The 23,564-nt window shown below is 40.3% G+C and overlaps 1 long non-coding RNA gene across 1 annotated transcript; it reads left to right on the forward strand.

Annotated features, from left to right (window-relative positions):
* On the forward strand, nucleotides 1–23,294 carry LOC133390021 (uncharacterized). The gene is made up of 4 exons (XR_009764268.1): nucleotides 1–71; nucleotides 19,863–19,969; nucleotides 22,079–22,235; nucleotides 22,326–23,294. It is a non-coding gene; the product is annotated as an uncharacterized LOC133390021 (long non-coding RNA).
* Nucleotides 23,295–23,564: the final 270 nt, after the last annotated feature.

The following is a 23,564-nucleotide window of genomic DNA, read 5'->3' on the forward strand; positions in this document are numbered from 1 at the left end:
GGATCACCAGCCCATTGCCTGTGAAGGCCCTCAGCAGATAGTCCAGAATCTGAGCTTTAATTTAAAAAAAAGTAAGTCTCTAGCCTTCCTAGGAAGCAAATATTGGAGCAAAATGTGCAGGTACCATTCCAAATGATTTCTGGGAAATGAGCCAGCCTGACTGCTCCTGCCTATCAGTGTTATTAGCCAATGGGTGAAGTCAGAGCTGTGACTGATAAATGAGTTGTATCTGGTCTTTACCGAGCATTTGTTTTGATTTGTTTGCGGGGAGGTTATATGACAATGAGCATTTATCCTGTATTCATCCTGATTTACTTGTGTTTGTGCATCTTTTCATTAATCATTTGTTGATTCCACATTTTTCAAAACATTTTCAAGTCACTTTCCTAACCAAAAAAAGTCGTTTCTTTTTTTAAAGTGGATTTGTTGTGCTATGGCGACAGAGGAGGGTATGGCTATAGGAATACAAAGAATGGAGGGAGGAGACACATGAAATAATTTGCCTTCTGATGGATAAAGAAGTTCATGATCATTGGGATTCTTGCCAAAATAGTGTGTGTGATGCCAAGACGTTTTTGTACTTTTCTTTCTAAGCATATTTTTTCTTTGAGATTCAAGATCCAGTGGGAGTCTCTGTCTTCCACATTTAAAAGCAATCTATGACACGATTGCCATGTTTGTTAGAAGACACACACATACACACATCTCATGTAACAGAAGATTATGTTGTCACTAAACCCAAAAGAGTATAGGGGAAATGATGTAAAGGAAGAGCTGTGCTTATGCTGCTGGTGTTTTTTAGTTTCAGTTTTTTCATGCTTTCCTTCTCTCCCTCCACTCCCAACATCACTCCTTATATTTGTAAAGTGGGTGATGAGTATGTGGACATGCTTGAGGACAAAATGGGGTAGGGAGAGAAACAGGGTGCTGCCTAGCATGGCCCATTAAGCTGTAACAAGGCAGTCCCCTCAAAGTGTAAATTTTCCATGGAGGGAAATTGGCTCAAAGGATGAACTTCCTTTGTGGCCAACATCCCCATCCCCTTCACATGTGACATGTGACATTTTCACAGGTCTCCACTTGATCGCACCACAATCAGTATTAGTATTGGTCAACATAATTATCACACAATACCCATCTCAATTGAAGAGTTGATGCTTTATTGCCATTTGGACTTAGACCTACAGAGTAAAACTGTGGCCATATTATAAAATATGAGATGATTTAATGGTGCAAAAATTTAGGCCCCCAGATGGCCCTGATAACCTAGAAATTGTTCCTGATGCCTAGATTGCTAAAGAGAGCAGGAAGCTGGTTGCTCTTGCTCTCATGCCTTTATCAACTGAAGTGTGTGGGACTGGACCACTGCTACTACTTATTCCTTTCCTAACGTAGCTAGCATCTCACTGGAGGAAGAGCTCACAGGTCAGAGACAGTCTTTTCCTGATAGGTTGGAGCTCTGACATCTCTCAGGGCCAAGTAAGATTACATAGGCATTATCTAACCCCTGGAGATTATGTATATATATACATGACCTGTAAGAAAATGCTGCAGAGTATCCTTACCTCCTAACATGCATTCTCCTATTTAGGTTTCCAGCCAACCATGCTCTAATCCAGGATGTCCATTCCATTCCCCAACCCAATTTACTGATCTTTTTCAAGTGACGCTTAACATTCTGTGGCTACTGGGCATGCTGAGTCTTCATCGGGCTTTGTGGAGGGCTTCCTCCTTAAATGCCCGCCCCCATGATACTTATGCAAACCTTGAGGTTCATCCAATCATGCAGAGTATTCCTCTTGTTTCTCAGTGGTCCCATTTTGGCTCCAATTCACTCATCACCTGAGTTTGCTATTTAGAAAGATTGACTGGAATTCCATGATTCTCCAGTGCTGAATCTAGTTTGGTTCTCGGTTAAGCAGTGCCTGGAAGAAAAGAATATACCAGCAGGAGAAGAACTTCTCAACTCATGGGTATACTGAGGTTTCTGTCTCTCCCTCCTTCCAAATTGGCTTGGTTTGTAAAAATATTTGCATTCCTGATATAATGTATAATTTTTTTAAAAAAAGCTTTTCTGCTACTGGAAAAATGTCTTATGTTAACGTAGATTTCAATGCTCTGTTTTCTTTGTATAAATCTCAGGGATGACACATTTATTTAAAGTTGGGTGTCAATCATCTAAAAATAAACATGGGATCAAAGTTCTGTTTACCATGGGATTAATAATTAATTCATTGATATGAACCAGAACCCACTGACCCTGCAAAGCATTTCCTGTCAATCTTGATGTATTCTATGCTTAGAAGATTATGCCATATGATTTATTTCAGTCAATACTTACAAATATTAGTTCAAGGGGTTATTTTCAAACCAAATGGAGCATTAGAAATATTTAGGTGTTTTCCCCTATCATTCCCTCTCCCCTTAACAGAAAGGCTAAAGTTCACATGGGAGGGATTATCATAAATTGCAGCTCTATGTGAACAATTTATTTTTACCCACAAACTTTACGAATTAAGTAGCAAGAGGTGAATGCAAGGTCCTGTTTACCTCATGAGTCAATGGATCTGTTGCATCCTTGAACTGTGATGTCAACAATGAATGATTGCCTAAAGAGACTCAAACGTTAAGCCACTTAAAATTATGTTTGCATTGTTCTCTATAGTCCCACATCTACGGCAATATCCAGCATATAGCCATCTGTCAAGAATCTCCATGAGATTTAATCTGAAATCATAAGTATTATCTTGAATCATACTCATGGAGGTAAAATATTAGACTAAATTTAATCAGTGTAAAATATTTCTTATTTATCTTTTAATAAAAACACTTCATGGCCAATCTAGAATTAGTTGCATAGTGATATGCTACTGAAAGAATTAAACTTAAGACTGTTTCAAATTAATTGGGGGGGGGGACTAATCCCTCTCATACTAATTTCTTCTCCTTACTTAAAATGTTTTGTAATGATTGATTATGAATGGAAATTCATATAAATATACATAAGAACACACAAATCATTCATGCTTTTAAAGCAAGCATCCATTCTCTAATGCTGTTTTGTTTATTAGAACAAGCCTCAGTTCTTCTTTACAAGAACTATACAAAGTAAGTGTTTTTTGCAATTGAAACTATTCTCTAAGAACATAAGGGGGAAAATATGCAACCTGCCAGAATAGCATGAAACTTCAATATGAACATTATATCAGCAAGTGTCCACAAATTTCAAATTAAAAATCAAAGGGAGTCACTAAAAGAGGAGCATATTGTCTCCAACATGTAGCACAGAGACTTACTCCTTCCCTGGAGGCAGGGAGGTTATCCCCAAATGGCAAGACTTTGAGTTTACAATCCATAAATTATCAAGTTGTTTCTCACTTGTGGAATTAATATTAGTCTACACTCCCATATTATCTTGAGACCAAAGAAAGCTAAATTTTCAAACACTGAATCAATATGTCTGTGCATGGCATTCAATAACTCCAATGAGAAGGTGTTTGCAGCTAATCATCTGCTGTTTCACATTTTCATCTGTCACTGTTTGTGGACTTGCTAGACACCATGGTGGTGAGTCAGTTCCTGCTGGAAACTTCATAAAGGCAGTGGGAGGGAAAAATGGTCCCAAATAGAAAATAACAAACATGTCACTAAATATAAAAGGAAGCAAGGATTGATAGAGTTGTGTGGCTAATGACAACATATAATTTCAGATAGTAGGGGATTTTTTTGGTCCGTTTGATGCTCAGGTCCTGAGCAGCAATTTTGTTGTGTGTTTAAAGCAGGTCAAGAAGAGCCAAAGTTATTTTTCACCTAATCTTTGTTCCAAATAATTATGCATCATTTGTTGTTGTTATGTGCCTCCAAGTCGCCTACGACTTATGGTGACCCTATGAATCAGCGACCTCCAAGAGCATCTATCAAGAACCACCTGTTCAGATCTTGTAAGTTCAGGTCTGTGGCTTCCTTTATGGAATCAGTCCATCTCTTGTTTGGCCTTCCTCTTTTTCTACTCCCTTCTGTTTTTCCCAGCATTATTGTCTTTTCTAATGAATCATGTCTTCTCATGATGTGTCCAAAGTATGATAACCTCATTTTCATCATTTTAGCTTCTAGTGACAGTTCTGGTTTAATTTGTTCTAACACCCAATTATTCGTCTTTTTTGCAGTCCATGGTATCAGCAAAGCTCTCCTCCAACAGCTCATTTCAAATGAGTTAATTTTTCTCTTACCCGCTTTTTTCACTGTCCAACTTTCACATCCGTACATAGAGATCAGAAATACCATAGTCTGAACGATCCTGACTTTAGTGTCCAGTGATACATCTTTGCATTTGAGGACCTTTTCTAGTTCTCTCACAGTTGCCCTACCCAGTCTTAGCCTTCTGATTTCTTGACTATTGTCTCCGTTTTGGTTAATGACTGTGCCGAGGTATTGATAATCCATGACAAGTTCAATGTCCTCATTGTCAACTGTAAAGTTACATAAATCTTCTGTTGTCATTACTTTAGTCTTCTTGACTTTCAGCTGTAGTCCTGCTTTTGTGCTTTCCTCTTTAACTTTCATCAGCATTCGTTTCAAATCATTACTGGTTTCTGCTAGTAGTATGGTATCGTCTGCATATCTTAAATTATTGATATTTCTCCCTCCAATTTTCACACCTTCATCTTGGTCCAATCCTGCTTTCCATATGATATGTTCTGCGTATAAATTAAATAAATAGGGTGATAAAATACACCCCTGTCTCACACCCTTTCCAGTTGGGAACCAATCAGTTTCTCCATATTCTGTCTTTACAGTAGCCTCTTGTCCAGCGTATAGGTTGCGGATCAAGACAATCAGATGCTGTGGCACCTCCATTGCTTTTAAAACGTTCCATAGTTTTTCATGATCTACACAGTCAAAGGCTTTGCTGTAATCTATAAAGCACAGGGTGATTTTCTTCTGAAATTCCTTGCTCTGTTCCGTTATCCAACGTATGTTTGCGATATGATCTCTGGTACCTCTTCCCTTTCTATATCCAGCTTGGACATCTGACATTTCTTGCTCCATATATGGTAAGAGCCTTTGTTGTAGAATCTTGAGCATTACTTTACTTGCATGGGATATTAAGGCAATAGTTCGATAATTACTGCATTCCCTGGGATCCCCTTTCTTTGGAATTGGGATGTATATGGAATGTTTCCAGTCTGTGGGCAATTGTTTAGTTTTCCATATTCCTTGACAGTTTTTTGTCAAAATTTGGACAGATTCAGTCTCAGTAGCTTGAAGCAACTCTGTTGGTATGCCGTCTATTCCTGGTGATTGGTTTCTTCCAAGTATTTTAAGAACAGCTTTCACCTCATATTCTAAAATTTCTGGTTCTTCATCATACGGTTCCTCTGTGAATGAATCTGTCATCCTGTCATCTCTTTTATAGAGTTCTTCAGTGTATTGCTTCCATCTTCCTTTGATTTCATCTCGGTCAGTCAGTGTGTTCCCCTGTTGATTATTCAACATCCCTACTCTTGGTTTAAATTTCCCTTTCATTTCTCTAATCTTTTGGAACAGGGCTCTTGTTCTTCCCTTTTTGTTGTCCTCTTCTATTTCTATACTATAACTATTGTAATAGTTTTCTTTGTCCCTACGTACTAGTAGTTGTATAGTTGCATTTAGGGTTCTGACCGTGTTTCTATCTCCTTTTGCTTTTGCTTTCCTTCTCTCTTTAACCATCTTTGACTTCTCTCTTTTTAACTAGAGGTATTGTCTTTTTGCATTCTTCCTTGATACTTCTCTGACTTCATTCCATAGTTCTTCTGGCTCTCTGTCAACTAAGTTTAAACCTATTCCTTATTCGATCTTTATATGCTTCTGGGGTGTTATTTAAATTGTATTTTGGCATTATGATTGCTTTGTTGTTCTTCTTTAGCTTTACTCTGATTTTCGATACGACCAGTTCATGATCTGTACCGCAGTCTGTACCTGGTCTTGTTTTTGCAGAAAGTATGAAACTTCTCTATCTTCTGCGGCCAATTATATAATCAATTTGATTCCTATATTGACCATTTGGTGATGTCCACATGTACAGTCGTCTTTTCGGTTGCTCAAAAAATGTGCTCACAAGAAACAAATTATTGGCTATGCAGAGTTCAATAAGTCTTTCTCCTTCATTTCTGTCTCCTAGGCCCCATTTCCCACAATTCCTAATTCTTCACTGTCCCCTACTTTAGCATTCCAATCCCCCATGATTATCAGCACATCTTGTTTTGGTCTGTGATCAATGTCTTCCTGTACTTCTGAATAAAATCTCTCCAATTCCTCTTCTTCTGTGTTTGCTGTTGGAGCATAGACTTGGATGATGGTTATGTTGATAGGTTTCCCGTTTAATCTCATTGATATCACTCGCTCAGACCTTGTGTTGTAGCTCCTAATTGCTCTTGCTACATCACTTCTCACTATTAAAGCAACCCCATTTGTGTGCGTTGTACAACTCCGGACTCTCCTTTCGCATCTGTGCACATCAGCCTCTGAGCTTCCTTTCGGCTTTGACCCAGCTGCGTCATTAGTCACAGCGCTACTTGTACTTGTCCTTTGTTCTTCCCCAGTAGCTCACTGAGTGCCTTCTGACCTTGGGGTCTCATCTTCCAGCACTATCTCATGTTGCATTTTGGATACTCTGTTCATAGGGTTTTCGTGGTAAGAGATATTCAGAGGTGATTTACCATTGCCTTCCTCTGAGTTTGGATGCATCTTAGTCTGGTGTCTCAGCTTTGACCATTCCGCCTTGGGTGAACCTGCTAGGAGTCTAGCCTCTTGGTCTAGACTCCTGACGGCATTGGTCTTAGCTTCTTCAACACTCTCAAACCCCTTCACCAAGTTAAGGTGTGCATCCTAGGGGAGGTATGCATCATTGCATTCTCTTAATAAACCCACCCATTTCACTAGCAATTCTACTACTTCCTACACAGAGCTTGCAAAAGTTACTTTTTTGAACTACAACTCCCATCAGCCCCAGCCAGCATGGCCACTGGATTGGGCTGATGGGAGTTGTAGTTCAAAAAAGTAACTTTTGCAAGCTCTGTCCCTACACCTACAAAAGCCTGAGCTTTTTTCTTTTATTTACAGTGCAGTGCCACAAAACTTGTGTGCAACTGCTGTGTTATCATGGAAAGACCTACCTTGCTGTACTATAAGTTGTAAATAAATGACCATAAGTCAGAAGATCAGTCTTCACAACATGATCTGAATTTGCCTTGTGACACATGGATTAGCCTTTGAAGCTATTGTGGATTCAAAACCAAACACTTCTTTGGAGAATGGGCAGAAGTGGCCAGATGTCATTGTCTTGCAGTAAAATAGTTGCCTAATCCACTCGACAACTTACAGTACAAAATAAGATTGTTGTAAGCAAAAGATTTACAGCACTTGGGAGAAGACAATGAAGCAGGTAAAAAAGAGGTCTGATAAGTAAAGCTCTTATAAGAGGCACCTAGATTATTTGTATTTTTTTTCAGAGACTTTAGTGGTATGTCAGCATGTGCAAAAGTTAATGTAGTACTTTGCCTAGTATATGTGCATCGTAAGTCTGAATTTGTTAACCAAAGTGAGGCAGTGCTAAGAGTATTGCTTTGAATTTGGGCACAGATCTGAAACCATCTAGAACAGTTTTCCTAGACCTAGAACAAGAACTTGCTGAAGATTCTTTACCATGTGGACTTTGTGAAAAGTGGCCCTGGCTACTGCCATAACATGAGGTTCGAGGCACAAGATGGGTCCAGGAGCACCTCAAGATTATGAATCACTAAATTTAAGGCCTGTCAAGTTGGGGGGGGGGAGGGATGGAGAGTTTTTCCCCAGCCTCATGCACTTATCTGTGTCCCAAATCTTAGTTGCATAGTAAAATAAAAGGGATCTTCTCTATGCATACATTAAATGCATGTTAGGGAGCAGATCCTTGTCCCAGGCCTCACCTCTGGACTTTTCTGCATGCAGCTAAAGGTCTGGAATGAAGCACCTAGCATGTACAGCTGTACCAGCATAGGCACTCTATGCAATTGGGAACCCCAGCTGTGCAAGGTTCCCAGTTGTGTGGAGCCAGCAGCACTTCAGGGTATATGTTCAGGGCCCCTGGAGCCCAAAGGGCATCCAAATGATTGCCAAGGGGGGTGATAGTGGCAGCAGCAAGCTGTAGCATGCTCATGTTAGTGGCCAAGGCTATAGCCACCATTTTAATGTACTGAATGTTGCAAGCTCAGCTAATCTGTCTTTTGGGAAACAAATCACAAGTCTGGGTTTAAACAGCATGCTAAACCAAGCCATGGCTTAATTCATCGCAGGACTACAGCAGCAGGACCCAGGAGGGAGTAGGGGAGCAAAACAGCCGTAATCTCCTCTCTAGAAGCCTGCACACTCATGCATTTATGCTAAGCCATGGTTTGGCTTAGCATTTTGTGCAAAATAGGTTTATGTGCTATTTTAGAAATTTTTAAAATTGCCTACTCAAAATTAAAGTATGTTAACTTGTTACAATTTGTGGAAATGTTATTCTTGCATATCTAAAATTCATAACTTTAGTGTTAGGTTGGAAAAATATAATAAACTGTAAGGCTGAATGGAACATAACACCCTGTGACATGCCTAGGAGTTGAAGCTCCTCCCCAGTTAGTCTTTTCTATTGCAGGCCAGCTTGCCTTACAACTTCTATAAAAAGGCATTCAGCAAACAGCAGCATATATAGGGAGGACACACCAATGAGAGCCTGTGTTCTATGTCAGATAGTAGAGTGGATGTGGGCCATGCTGACCTGGGTGCAAATCTTCACTGAATCCTGAAGGTCTGTTGGTGTCCTTGGGCCAGTCACAAATGTTAAAACTATCTTAACTCACAAGGCTTTTGTGGTGATAAACTGAATCACCGACAATAATATGGCACCCGACGCCCTTCTTGGACTCAGCTGCTGAGCATGTCGTCAGAGCTTGGAAACATTCCTTTTTTAAACTACAGTTGAGCTGATGGGAGTTGTAGTTAAAAAAAGGAATGTTTCCAAGCTCTGACTATGTGCTCAGCAGCTGAGTCCAAGAAGGGCGTCGGGCGCCATATTATTGTCGGTGATTCAGTCTGATTCAGCATTTGTGCACTCTGCATCTCTCTGTACTGTATTCTGGCAATTTTCCAAAGTTTTAAAAGTTAAGGTTATTATATTATATTATACAATACAATATTTATATATACTGTATGCTGTATAAATATATATAAAAACATATAATAATTTATAATATATAAATGTATATAATTTACTGCCACCGTAAGGAGGGCGACCAAGCGAGCAGGTAGGGGGGAGGGTGAGTGAGGGAGCCGGCGGAAGATGAGCAAGTGGACATGGGCTGGCCGGCGAGTGGGCGGGCAGCTCCCTGCCTGAGATCCACAGCAGGGAGCCTGCCACCGTAAGGAGGGCGAGCGAGTGAGCAGGCAGGCAGGGGGAGGGCGAGTGAGGGAGGTGGCAGAAGGTGAGTGAGTGGGCGTGGGCTGGCCAGCAAGTGGGCGGGCAGCTCCCTGCCTGCGATCCATGGCAGGGAGCCTGCCACCGTAAGAAGGGCGAGTGAGTGAGCGAGCAGGCAGGGGGGAGGGCAAGTGAGGGAGCCGGTGGAGGGTGAGCAAGTGGCCGTGGACGGGCCGGCAGCTCCCTGCCTGTGATCTGCAGCAGGGACGAGCAGGGGAGGGCTGGTGCGGGAGGGCAATGCTATGTTCCACTTTGGGGCGCTTTTCACTTTTTGGCAGGGGTCTGGTCCCTAACCTGCCATATGAGTGGGGCCCTACTGTATCTGTCCCTGAGTTCCTTGGAGGCAAAGTGGAACACAAATGTGACAAAAAATGAAAAAACACCACAGAGAAGTGGCTTTCTGTCATTTGGGTCATTGGAACAGCTTGTGGCCTCAAAAACAATTTAAGCCAATAATTGGTGCAGCTCAGCTTTGGATTTCTGGGATGAAAGAGGTTATTCACTGCCTTTTAGGTGTTAGATTTATGCATCCGACATTTGTCCATTTCCAGAGAAGTGAGATACTAATTTTTGAAGCCGATGACTCTAAGAGATCTACATGTCACATAAGTAATTAAGTTTCTGACCTTATGCTGCTTGTTTAATTTTTTTCTAACCTTAGGTCACAGAGCATGGAGGTCTCAATTCTTGGCAGGAAGGTGACTAGAAGAAATGGATATTGTCTGTGGTGACCTCTGACCTTTTGAAACCCCTACTCTCTGAGTGGAGAAGTGTTTCAGACTTGGCTCTGATTTATTAAAGCATTGCAGTGCTCTTATAGCCTTAAAAAGACTGACACAACTTTAATCCCTGTAGAAGAACTTAAATAGATTGTAATGGCCTGAACAGCTGGGAGAGGGTGTCTCATGAAGCCCATAGTAACCTTTCTTGCAACTCTCTGTTTTGTTAACCCTCCTACTGCCCCCAAATCACCCTCCATTTACAGCTTGGGACTAATTATGACAGCAGCACTAGGGCTGAATTCTAACCTGCTGTGTGGCCCACCCATAGTTTGTGTTTAAAACAAAGTCTTGATATGCATGAGGTAGAAGACACAGGGGGTGTCTTTGTAACTGGACTGCCTAGAGCAGCCTTTCCCAACCTTTGGGTCCCCAGAAGTTGCTGCACTACAGTTCCCATCGTTCCTGACCATTAGCAATGCTGGCTGGGGCTGATGGAAGTTGTAGTCCAACAACATCTGGGGGCCCAAAGGTTGGGAAAAGCTGGCCTAGAGGCTGCAGGAAGCAGCAGTGAGAGTCTGACTGTTGAAGGAATGGTCGTTGTATGTATAGACTTATTTCTTCCTTGAAATGCAACTAAGCACTCTACAGAGATGATATAGACCCCTGCCACTATGGCTCACAATCTAATGGACATGATGCTGAAGCAGAGGTGGCTAACCCATGGCCTTCCAGCTGTTCCTGGAATACAGCTCCAATCATTCCTGACCATTGGACATGCTGGCTGGGGTCAATGGGAGTTGCTGTCCATCAACAGCTGGAGGGACATGAGTTCTCCACCCATACACTAAAAGATGCAGCTACAGTGGGAGGAAGAGGAAAACAAGCAAAATCAGAATTCAGATGTGTTTCATTTTAAATTAGCAATAGAATGGCCACTGATGGATGTGTGGCATTTTAAAAAAATTGTTATCCCTAAAAGAGCTTCATATTATTACAGTTAATTGGCTCCATTCCAAGATAGTTTATTTATTATTCAATACATACCTTGCCTTTCCACCAACTAGATTCCAAAGATGGGCAATAAAAGCAATAAATAAATGCAATATAAAAATATCACAACCAATAAAACTGTTAATTAAAGCAACAATAAGTAAAAAGCCCAAGAAGATAAAAAACAAGAGCAGATTGAACAAGAGGTTTTTTTTCCAGCATGAGACAATCCTTAAAGTATGTCACACATCAAGTGGGAATAGCAAATTTTTGACAAAGGAGAAATTGGGTATTGCTTGATTGACAGGTAGGAGAACAAAACAGCAAACAGCAGTTTCCCACTCCCATGCTGCTGCCTCTTTATAGCAGCAGGAAAACAGCAGTGGGATGTTTCTGGCTTGATTGATAAGTAGGAAGACAAAACAGCAAACACACTCTACTTTGTCCTGCCCCCCCCATTGAATACCAGTTAAAAATAGGGTTACAGCCTTTAGTCAGTACGAGTTAGGACACTGACCATCAAATGTCGGGTTGGGACCTGCTACTGAGTTGCAGCTTGACCTAGAGTGTGTTGCAACAGTAGCATCATCATACAAATACATGTTTGAAAAATTAAGAGGTCATAAAAGGTTGAATGCTAGTAAGATTAATCAGTTTTTTTTAATTGTGACTAAAAATTGCCATTGATTAATTAATTTTTAAGTGTTCTTTTTAAAATAAGTACATACAGGAAATGCAGGTGACAGGTACCATTTCTATCAGATTTTGGTACCTGCTTCATCCAGAAAAGAAAGCATTGCTTTTTTCACTTTAAAACCACTGTTTTAAATAATTCATTAATTTGTTAAGTCATTAATCAATTAACTGATCAATTAATATAGTTAATCAAATAAGATTTCCTTTATTGAGTGACAGACATACTTAAACGGGCAAAATGTGAAAAGGATGACAGAGGGTTGAAAAGTCCTTTATATTACTAGTATTTTTTATGGATATTCTTTCACTGTTCAGGCTGAACCTAGATTATGTTAGTTGGACTTGGATCCCACTGAAATCAGTGAGACCAGTTAGTCATGACTTAAATCTCAACCCTCTTTGCACCTGATTGGAAGGGTGTGTGGACTGAGTGAAGGTGTTCCTCTGACCAGTTCTGCAGCCTTTGCCGGCCTCCAGCCCCAGACTGTTGCCAGCATTATTGTGCCAGTGTGGAGCACCCCATTCCATTTGGTGAATATGCAGGGCAATAGAAGTGCCAAAATGGGATATTCCAGGGGTGGGGAGAGGCTGAGCCAGCCCAATCTACTGCTGTTGCAATAAAAAAGGCCCTCTGTTGCCACCCTTCCAGTAGAAAATTCAAACCACTTGGCCAAATGAAAACGGATCACCTGAAGTCAATATGACATTAGGTGACCGACAGGCAGCCCCACCCATCTATCAAATTTAGGTCAGGGAGGAGGTATAGTTCAGACCTCAAAATCAGCTTCAAGGGCAGACTACATGCATTTGAATTTACACAAGTAGAAATTCACAAGCCTATGGTGTGGGGGGAAACAGCAGGTAGAAAAGGAGTTAAGTGTGCCTTCCATCACCTAAATCAAGTTTGCCTTTCTTCTTTTGTAAGGAATCGGGGCACTGTTACATACATTAATTATACTGTTAATTCTTTGTTGATGGCTGATTACAAAGTTAACGTTTTGTCATGCTTTCTACATGAAAATTTTATGTGAAATCAACATTTTGGCAACTTATAAAGAGTAGACAGTATAGCTTCAAACTTTCAGGTGTTTTCTGTCTTTAAAAAGTTCTGCAGAAAATGAGAAGCATCTTACAGAGTTGCTAGAAATTGGACCTGTTTTCCTTGAAAAGGTCAACAGTGGAAGTTGTCATAGGCTGTTTGCCATGTGTACCGTAGGCCCCCTTGAGGACATTACAGTAGGCATTAGTGGAGTGGACAATTAAATTAGGTCATGAATACTCTTAAGGGCTTTTTTTGTGGCCAGTAACATTTACCAAAAAAAAACTGGATAGTTGCTGAAGGATAAAATACTTGCAAGTTCTTAAAAAGCCCTTATAATCTTGGCAGGCATTTCGTGTGAACCCAATTACATCTCCTTCCCCATACGTTTGTAAGACAGTGGAATTCTGATATGCTTATGTTATTTTAAAGTGCATACTGATTGTAACAGTAGTAGTAGTAGCAGCAGCAGCAGTAGCAGTAGTAATTTTAATTAAATCTCAGATCTTTTGCAGCCCTAGTTTGGCACATATATAGAGCAGAAGTAAGTTGTCTATGGTTTTATCACTTGAAGCCACATTTCTGCCTGCGTTACTATCTGTTCTGCTGTGATAAAGACATAGACAATGTCTTATGAAGTTTCACAATGTCTGAGGTAATTTGAGAACACCTCCTACTTTCTTCTTCTGTGTGACAAGTTAGGACTGCAAGAGCAAACAGAGAGGTGTTTAACAGTTGCTCCCCAAATGTGGAATACCTTTCCTGAGACTAAATAGCTAGCATGGTAGTTGTCTCCTCTCAGGGTTAAACTAGATGCTACGTTCATTGCATGGTTAGCAACTACATTTGGGTTCTTTTTAAAAAAAAAAAATAATTCTAGGCTCAGGTTCCCTGATTTTCCTCAGTGCTGCTGTGCACAGGGAAGAGAGGCTTGACCCTTCCCTCTCTAGCCACAATTACGATGAAAATCGCATATCCCACCCCACCTACTACAATTAATCCTTAGGAAAAAACATTCCATTGGCATCAGTGGGAGTGCCCCTCCAATAAGGTTAATTTCAACTTTGGAATGATTTTCATTAGGATCACTGCTGTGATGGGAAGGGTTAAACTTTACCTCCCTACCTGTTGCCTAGTAGTAGGGGAGCATGCCTAGTATTTCAAGAAACCAGACCTAGTTGCTCACCACACAATTAGCTTGACATCTAGTTTGACTCTCAGTGTTTCAGATTGCATGTGATTGTTTTTCCAGAATACCTTTATTCTGGTTCTATATAATGAACTTATACAATTAGGGTGTGATGCCCCTGTAATGCTTGTATAATATTTATGGTAAGTGCCAGCTTTGTAGGTTAAATATGGTGAGTAGAGTGAGTTGGGAGGGAGGAGTACACGTGATGGAATGTTGAGGAATGCTGTGTTGTGACTGGCTGAGCATCTGGGTGATTGAATGTATATATGGGAGAATGACAGTTGGTCAAGGAGTATGGTTCTGGTTTTGGGTTGAAGATGGTGAGGGGTGGATGTGTATTTAGACGGGTAGTGAGGCAGGTTTAGGAAAAGTATATGAAGGAGGAGAAACTATAATAGGTTGAAGATCATTTATATGTAACCACATCCATGACAATTGAATTCAAAGTAATGTTGTTTATTCCCAGTGTTATTTAGTAAATCTGTTTGGTTAAACAACACACCTGATCCTTGGCTGGGTTCATATAGAGGAGAAGGGTGGGCAGAGCAAAAACCAAAGCTGGAACCAGTATCTATGGTGGCAGAGGTGAACGGTTAGTGTATCAGCAACAAGTATCCAAAGGCAACCCAGGGCTGTAGTCTTTAAAGACAGAAAGATACAGCGAGGTTGTGGCCTGAAAGTGTACCTAGACACTTAATAGCAATCTGTAAAAGGAGGAGACTAAGGCAAAGTGTCAGGACAGCATTGCTTTACAGAGGTCAGGTAGTGATGCCTAGTGGTGGGACCATGAGACATCTGTGCCGGGGCCAGCACAAGAGAGGAGGTCTGACAAAGGGCCCCTCCAGGCATCCTTTTTATTGTGCATTCATGATGATTTGTGCTCATTATTCTATTGGGGCAGTCATACACAAGCCCACTTTCAATACTAGTTGCACCTGCAAATGTTTTGGGGCAGTCATACTGCTTCATTTCCAGTCAGTGCATATCCTGTAACGTACCGCTGAAATCCTGTACCTTTTAACACCACAAAAGTTGGGGCGGGATCCACTTTGTTGTGCTGTAGCCCTGCCAGACAGCAATAATGTAGTATTAGGGAAGCATCACAGAAGAACTAATAAAGCAGAATAAACCCACCACTAATGCACTATTATTACATCAAGAACATGTTGTAGAATACACATGCACTAAACACCAGTCTGGAGTGGTCCCGACAGTTACACACTATTATATGGTATCTACAATGCTGAATTAATTAAAAAATCTCTGAATTATACCAGAAAGTATTTCTTATAATTCCCAGGTGAACAGATCATGAATTAAGTTCCTTTTGTAGTGGAACTTTGGGCAATTTTTTATTCAATTCAATTTTCATTCAATATTTTTTATACATGGTGTTAAATTCTTGATTCTGTGTCTGACTGTGGCCATTACATTTACAATTTTTTCAAAGGGGTGAACTGGAACTAATTCCTTTTCGAAATGAACTTTCCAAACATTGGATACCTATATACTAAGTCCATCTACTAAAATCACAAACCGCTTTGCTTCCATCTAAAGTGTGCGATGTTAACCCTATGTTCACAACATTGTTACAATTATTGCAAGATATGAAAAAGAAAATAGCCACAACAAATGTTCTGAAATAAGGTTTATTTGAATTCTGCAACTTAAAAGTGTGATCTTATTTCATTTTGTATTCCACCCACTGAAATATGTTGCTGTGCCCTGAAATGGCACCTCTGATACCAAAGGCAGGTTTTGAGGGCCAAACTAGATTTTCCTCACATGATTGGTCCTTCCTTGTCTTCTTAATTGCTATTTTATTATTATTTATTGTATTTCTAAACAGCACTTCATCCCATAGGATCACAGGGCAGTATACAAGTCAAAATGAAATCTATCACAAACAAATAAAGAAAGCAACTAAACAGTTAAGCCACACAGGAGGTCATTGTCCTAACTGGATTGTCCCTTTGCAGATACTTTTGGGGGATGGTTGTAACTCAGTGGCAGAGCACATGCTTTGCATGCAAAAGTTCAAAATTTGATCCCTGGCATTTCTAAGTAGGAGTGGGAAAGACTCCTATTTGAAATCATGGAGATCAGCTGCCAGTCACTGAAGACATTACTAATCTAGATGAACCAATGGTCTGACTCAATCTGGGGCTATGTGCACACTTGTTTCAAAAGCAGCAAGAATACTTTGTCCGGCTGTGGTTTGTAATGTATTTGCCCATGGCTGGACACATTTCCCTTCCCCACTGCTGATAACAGACCTTTTAGGACCACCCGCAGCAAAGTGTTTGGCCAATCACTGTCTCTGCCTGAGCCTACAGCAAAGCATTCCCATTGGACACCTGGAGTGGCAACGGGATTGATGGCCAATCAGTTTTGACGTTTGTATGAAGGTGACTTCAAGGTAAAACACACTGTTTCCAATTTACCAGGTTCTGGAGTGAAAAGTGACTGACTTTGACTAACGCTGTGTGCCCCCACTTTCAGAAAACAGAGGTGGAGATGCGACCGCAAGTGTGTCTCCAGCCTAAGACAGATTCTTATGTTCTTTTTTACACTGGGAGGGAAAAAACCATTCACCTCAATGGCAGCTTGCCTCTTGGGACAGATAACAGCTGCAGTGAATGAGGGGATCTGGACTGGAACAATAGTAGAAATAAATGGTCGAAATCTCCTCCCTCATGCCACAGTCCTAATCCAGATTTCTCTACCCACCACTATGGCTGCTATTTAGTAAAGAAAAAAATAGGCATGCAAGGGCCAATCATGTGATTAACATTTAATTTAGCCCTGAGCAGATTCCAGCAGCATTTAAAAGTTTATTATTCTGGCTGGCTATTTATGGCCTTGAATAGGGTAGATTTGTGGTAGATTCCATAGGAACCACCAGTATTTCATTATAACTTTCTTAAATATATATTTTTAGTATTGTTACCTGCCTTCAGTATGTAATGACAGCAGTACCCAATAAAACCATGTTCAGAATCCAAAACTGAAGTGCTATTGGGTAGTGCTTGCACTCTAGTGTATTTATCCATCATATACTTGTTTTGCATTATTAATTCCAAGATGCTTTATGTAGCAAATGAAATTAAAGCCACAAGTTCTCAAATGTAATTAGAATTACACAGCACTAGTTAGAGTAGTCCTGCGAAAAGGAACCATATTTCTGTAATTCCAGCAGAACTCATCTTCACACATTTACAAAGATTCAACATGTTAGTAAGTTATCTCTTCCACAAACTGGTTTTGGTTCCTGTTTTGATTTCTACAGTGAACAGACTTCATTTATGGTATTCTTTGAATGACACATAAAATAAACTAATAACTTCTGCCTATATCAGGATGCTGAGTTCCAAATATTATATATACATTAATTATTGTCAAAAATATAATAAGGGAAAGGCTAGCAGAACACATCCCTTTGTCAAGTCAGGTTGGGAATAGTTGTCCTGGTCTAAACGGAAAGTAACTGTTGAGGGGCACATTAACTAAGGGAACACAGGAAGCTGCCGTGTACTTGATGAGACAGTGAGTTCCATCTAGCTCAAGACTATCTTCACTGACTAGCAGTAGATGTCCAAGGTTTCAGACGGAAGTCTTTCCCAGCCCTTATTGGAGATTTCCCCCCATTTCATTTCATTTTTAATTTGTGTACCGCCTTTCTACATGATTGTAGTCAAGGTGGTTTACAGCCATAGAAATGACAAAATATACAAAAAAAACCCCACTGTCATCCTATAATAATTCAAAATATAACCAAAAATAAACAATTGGCAAAATTCAAGGATCCATTTCACATATTATCATAGTGACAAAATATCCACAAATGACAACAAAACAAAAATACATTCCTCAATTACAATAAATCATTAAGGGTGTAATCCAAACCCCACCCCTAACATGAGGCTGTAGCATCTCTCCTGTTGCTTCAGCCAGCCTACTGACATCAACAGAGATGCCGGGGTTTGAACTTCTGCATTCAAAGCATGTGTTCTACCTCTGAGCTACAACACAAATGAGGGAATGAGCCACCTATGCATGCATACATTAGACCACATGTAATTATTGTGCTGGAGTAACAATATTTTTGGTTATTATTAGATATAAAAAGCAACTACACCAAATAATAACCAGAAATATAGATACTACAACCTTAGCACAATCTAACATCTAACATGCTGTGTAAAAAGACAACCAGTGAGGTCGTACTGATTAATTCCTTGCTTCTGCAAAGAAGTCATTGAATTGTTGTACCTACTGATTTAAGTAAATCATATTACATAATTTGTATTCATGCTATTTTTATTTTACACTGTTCTGATTGATCTATTGTGTGTATTGTACTTTTACTGTATATTTGTTTTGTAATATATATTAATGCTCTTCACTGCTTTGGGGGTCTCTGGGCCAAAATGTGATATATAAATAAACTATGTCCTATCATACAAAAAAAATACAACAAATGCGTATAAAATACACTGGCTGGCTATCTAATAATTGAAGAGTAGGATTTTGAACATTGCAATAAATCTTGGCATCACACACTTTGTTCCCACCTCCTGAAGCCTGAAATAGCACCCTGAAATGAAAATGCAAGCAAGGTGCACGTGTGCAAAGACTCTTGGTATTATTTGCACCAGATATTCAAAAAGCCATCCTTCAACTACTGGTTGAAGCAACAATGTTGTAAGTGCTACCACTGTACATGGAGAAAACCAAGAAATGGGTGAAATGCTGAGTTACATTTTTTGCTCTGATTAGATGGAGGGTAAAAATATTTACAGTATAGCACAGTACTAAATATGCCTTATCAGAAGTTAGTCCTATTGAATTCAGCGGGGCTTACTCTCAGGTAAGTGGAGTTAGGATTGCACCCTTAATTATTTTGGGTTTTGAAATTTGTTTTTAATATAGCTAGACTCTCTAGTCCAGTCCATAGAAATAAGAATACTACACCACTTGGTATGTATTGTATTTTCCCATTAGCTTTCAGTGAGCTGCCTGAGTTGATGCTGTCAGTCTGTAGGACTTTTAGCCTAGGCTGCAATCCAATACATGTCTACTTGGAAGTAGGCTCCATTGGGTTCAGTGGCACTCCTAGGTAAGTGTGTATGGGATTGCAGACCTTGTTTTTCTTCCCTCTTCCCTCTGGGACATTTCATATACAGTATAGCAGCACACCTAGTTTTATCCTTTGAACAGCCTGCATAGCTGCAATCCTAGCTTCCTGAGTAGTGTACACATGCATGATATGTGTGTTTTCAGACAGGTGTTGATATAGTCACAGGTTGAGTTTTAAGGTATTCACTTAAATCATTTTAGGTATACATCTAAAAATGTAATGTGAAGTAGCCATTAGATTGGTCTTTTGTTGCCTCATTTTCATTTCACATATATTTTACTAGATGGTTTACAGCACAATCCTAACTATGCCCGAAGTCTTACTGAAGTCAGTGGGGCTTACTCCCAAGTAATAGGAGCTAGGATTGCAGCCGTCTTGTATAACTGCAGTGGATCATTGCTGATCTGCTTTTATTAATTTGTGTGCAGTTTTAATGCCTTTTTAAATACAAATAAAATGGCTATATGATCAATAATGTATTAACTAGAATGAGTCCCATGGTGGTGGGTTTTGTAACATTAACAGTGTTTGTCACATTAGGAAAATGTGCCAGATTTAAGCTTGTTGTCACAGGGGGATTTTTTTAATATTCTCTTTTATATTTGTAGTTCATTAAAGTTAATGAGCAACAACAAAATGTTAAGAGTTCCATGGAAGTGCAGTATTTAACAGAGGCAGTTAAGAAAGAAAAGAAGTAGCAACTGATACCCAACTGGTAAGATTCTACTTTCTGCAATATATATTATATAACCAATGCAAAATGAAACGATGCACATTGTTCCAACTCCTGGAAAATTACTGTCTTGCAATAACTGGAAAGTTACCTAAAAATTCATATCTATATCCAGACCTGTATTCTGATATCATTTCTGCCCTGTTTAAGATCATAGTTCAGAGAAATGACAAGGGAAAGTTTCATTACTCCATCCTGGGCCCCTTTGGGAGGAAGGGCAAGATACACATTTAATAATAAATAAAAATAAATTATTCTATGGGTTCTAACAAGTAACATGCACAAAAATAGAATTAATCCAGAAGGATTTTTTGGCATGGCAAAGGAGCTTCTTCCCCTGCTAATAAGTAACTCTGTGATGCTTCTTGCATAACCAGAATGAAAGAAAAAGAAGTCATTAAGAAAATACTGGTTTTTAAAACGTAAATGGTAAAGACATTTGACTTGGTCCAGATTAGTATATCCAATGTATACACTGAACGTTCAAAGAGTCTGCCTTTCTGAAATATAAGAAAGGGCCAAATACTGATCTTGCTGAAAAGTGAACAGCATGGTTGTGTATCATGCACTCACAAAGTAATTATGTTGCTTATTGCATGGTTTATTATTGCTACTAATTGTGGTGCAATTTTAAACACTTGGAGCTCAAAACACCAGCACACATCCATGTGTTGGAAGATAGGATTCATTTCAGACTAACTAGGAGCTAATCACAACATAGTACCAGATATATATAAGCCCCAGTAAGGAGACACAGATCTCATTTATGAAGATGAGCATGCTGATATAACTAGGAGCATGCAAGTGGGAACTGGTGTGGGCAACTTGGTGAAAAGACACTTGGCATAAAGGGAGTACTACTGCCCAGTCTCTAACATGCCCTTCCTGGGCAAGGTGATTAGGAGGGTAGCGGCTAGCCAGTTGCAGGTATGCCTGGAAGAAGCAGATTATCTAGAACCATTTCAGTCTAGTTTCAGGCCTGGCTTTAGCAGAAAAATGGCATTGGTCATCCTGACTGGTAACCTCTATCAGGAGAGAGACAATGGAAATATCTCTTTGATTTCTCAGTAGCTTTTGACACCACTGACCTTGGTGTACTTTTGTAATGACTCATGCGGGTGGAAGCTGGAGGCAGGCCTGTCCTTAGCATGTGCGGGGCCCAGGGTAAAAGCATTCTTTCTCTCTTTCAAACCTCCCGCCCAGAATAAGCCGGCAAGCGCTGCCTGTAAACGCGCTGCACAGCTGATGAGCGGGCAGCAGGCAGTACAAGGAAGCCACTCAGGCAGGGGATTCAAACCTCCGGCCTAAAATTAGCTAGCTAAGCACCGCAGGCACACCTGATGAACAGAGAGGGGGAAAACCGCTCAGGCATGCAGCCAAAGAGAGGGAGATTCCCCAAGAGCGGGAGGCGGCTGGCGAGAGTGCATGGCTGAAGAGAAAAAACCCTGCTGCAGCCCAGGTTCTCATTCCCAAGCGCAGGGCCCCCCCAAAGCACGGGGCCTGGGGCAACTGCCCCGCTTCCTGGTGCCTACGGGTGGCTCTGGCTGGAGGCACTGTATTATTGTGGTTCTACCTCAGATAAGTGTAAGTTTTGAAGACTAAGGGTAGAAACACACTCACTGTTCTGCTGGTTCCAGTGTGTCTCCACCTCTCTCTTCTGAAAATGGGGGCACACAACACTAGTCAAACTCAACCTTTTTTTACTGTAAAACCTGGGAGCAGCTTGAGTGTGTGTGGGTTTTTTTCAAACTCAGCTTCAAAGAGATGTTGCAACTGATTGGTAGAAGAACCATTCCCCCTCCAGGTGTGGCTAATGGAAACAATTTGATCTGATGACTAATGTGTTTACAGCCTCACTGTTTCAGTTTTCATATTGTTTCAGAAAGTGCAAATTAAGTAGGTTCACCTTTAAATGCAAACTGAATCTATTTTCTCCCTATCCCTATAGAAAACAGAGGTATTGTCACAAGCTGCCAACATTCAATGGGAAAAGCAAGGGGAAGAAAAGCCACAGTTGTTGGTGGATGCTAAATACTCCACTTCCCTTATTGGTAGTGCTGGCCAAAGCATCATGACATATTCTTCCCTCAGGTTGACACCGAGGGCATGTGGCAGCAGAACAAACAAAAAGTGGAGACAGATTTCCAGGGCAACTTCCTACTGTGAATTGACAACAATGACCACATTACCTCCCCAAACATGTGACCACGTGTGACTCTTCAAACATAGATGTCAGAAAGACTACAAGGTGAGTACATTCTCATGGGTGGGGTGGGGGCTGAAGCATGCAGAATTAAAAGACAGTTGATAGCACCTCATTTCTTGCATCTCTCCTCAGAAATCAGCCAGACATCTGCAGTTACAGAAGTCTCTCTCTCTCCCCCCCCCACGCACATCATAACTGAGGACTACAGCAAAACAAGTGATTGAATGGGAAGTCATATGATCCTATGTATGATTGCCACCATTTTGTTCTGGCAGAGCTCTTGTGCTTTTGAAGCATACAGAAATATAAGAGGGGCAACTTTACCTGTCATGCCCCTTTCAAAGGCACAGAAAGTGTGCAAGAACAAAAAAAATGCAGCTCCCATTCCTCTCTGATACTGTCAAATCTCTCTCCACAACTGATACTGTACTATGAAAGGTGTGACTATTTCAGCTATGCCCCAGTTCTTAAGATGTTACCATGTAGGGACTTCCGGGAAGGGTGACTTAGCCTGTGCCTGCTTTTGAGACGGGCTCCTGCCTCAAAAGAAGCTTATTCAGATATATCAGTCAGTTTTTTCTTTTTTTTGACTGATTAAACTTCTCCCGGGTAGGGAGAAACGAAGAGATTAACCTCAAAGCCTATTTTTGTTGGGACGACCAGATCTCATTAATTTATGGGACGAGGTCCAGCCGACGAAGGTGGGACGGATTTTCAACAGCAAGCTCTATCTGTTAAAGCGAACGTTCATCTTATCTTCTAAGAGAGAACGCACTAACAGGCAAGCACCCTTCTTTCTATATTTTTCTTTTACTTGACTTAAATTGTTGCTGTTTAAAAGAGATTTGCCAGATTGATCGGTTTTTGACATCTCACTGGGGAGCCGTAACTTCTCTCTGCTACGCACTAATTAATAGCTTATCTCTGTTTTTGTTGCAAAAAGCTGTCCTGGATTTGCATTCTAAAGATACACACAGAAGAGGGATTTCTATTCCAGATTTTTATTTTGAAAAATATTATACTGTTTTGAGACTACTCTCTTTTTGGTCTATTTTATTTTGACGAATCTGTTTCTTGACGATTGCCATTAATTGCTTCGATCCTGGGAACTGCATTTTGTTTACTTAACTATTGGAGAGATAAGGCTGTCTGCTCTGTTTATACTGTGATGTCACCAAGTTTGGAGTATTAACCCAATTGTTGCTGAAATAAGAAGTGGTTTTCCTATATTTTTCTTTTAAAATGGCAATTAAGAAAGTGGCTGAGAATCTGGAAATAACTATGTTTCAGAGAATAATGAATGAGATTGAGATAACGAAAATTGAATTGAGTAAAATGAAGCAGGAGATTAAAGATATAAGGGTCCCTGTG

This window comes from Rhineura floridana, chromosome 8, assembly GCF_030035675.1.
Source record: "Rhineura floridana isolate rRhiFlo1 chromosome 8, rRhiFlo1.hap2, whole genome shotgun sequence".
NCBI classification, from domain to species: Eukaryota; Metazoa; Chordata; class Lepidosauria; order Squamata; family Rhineuridae; genus Rhineura; species Rhineura floridana.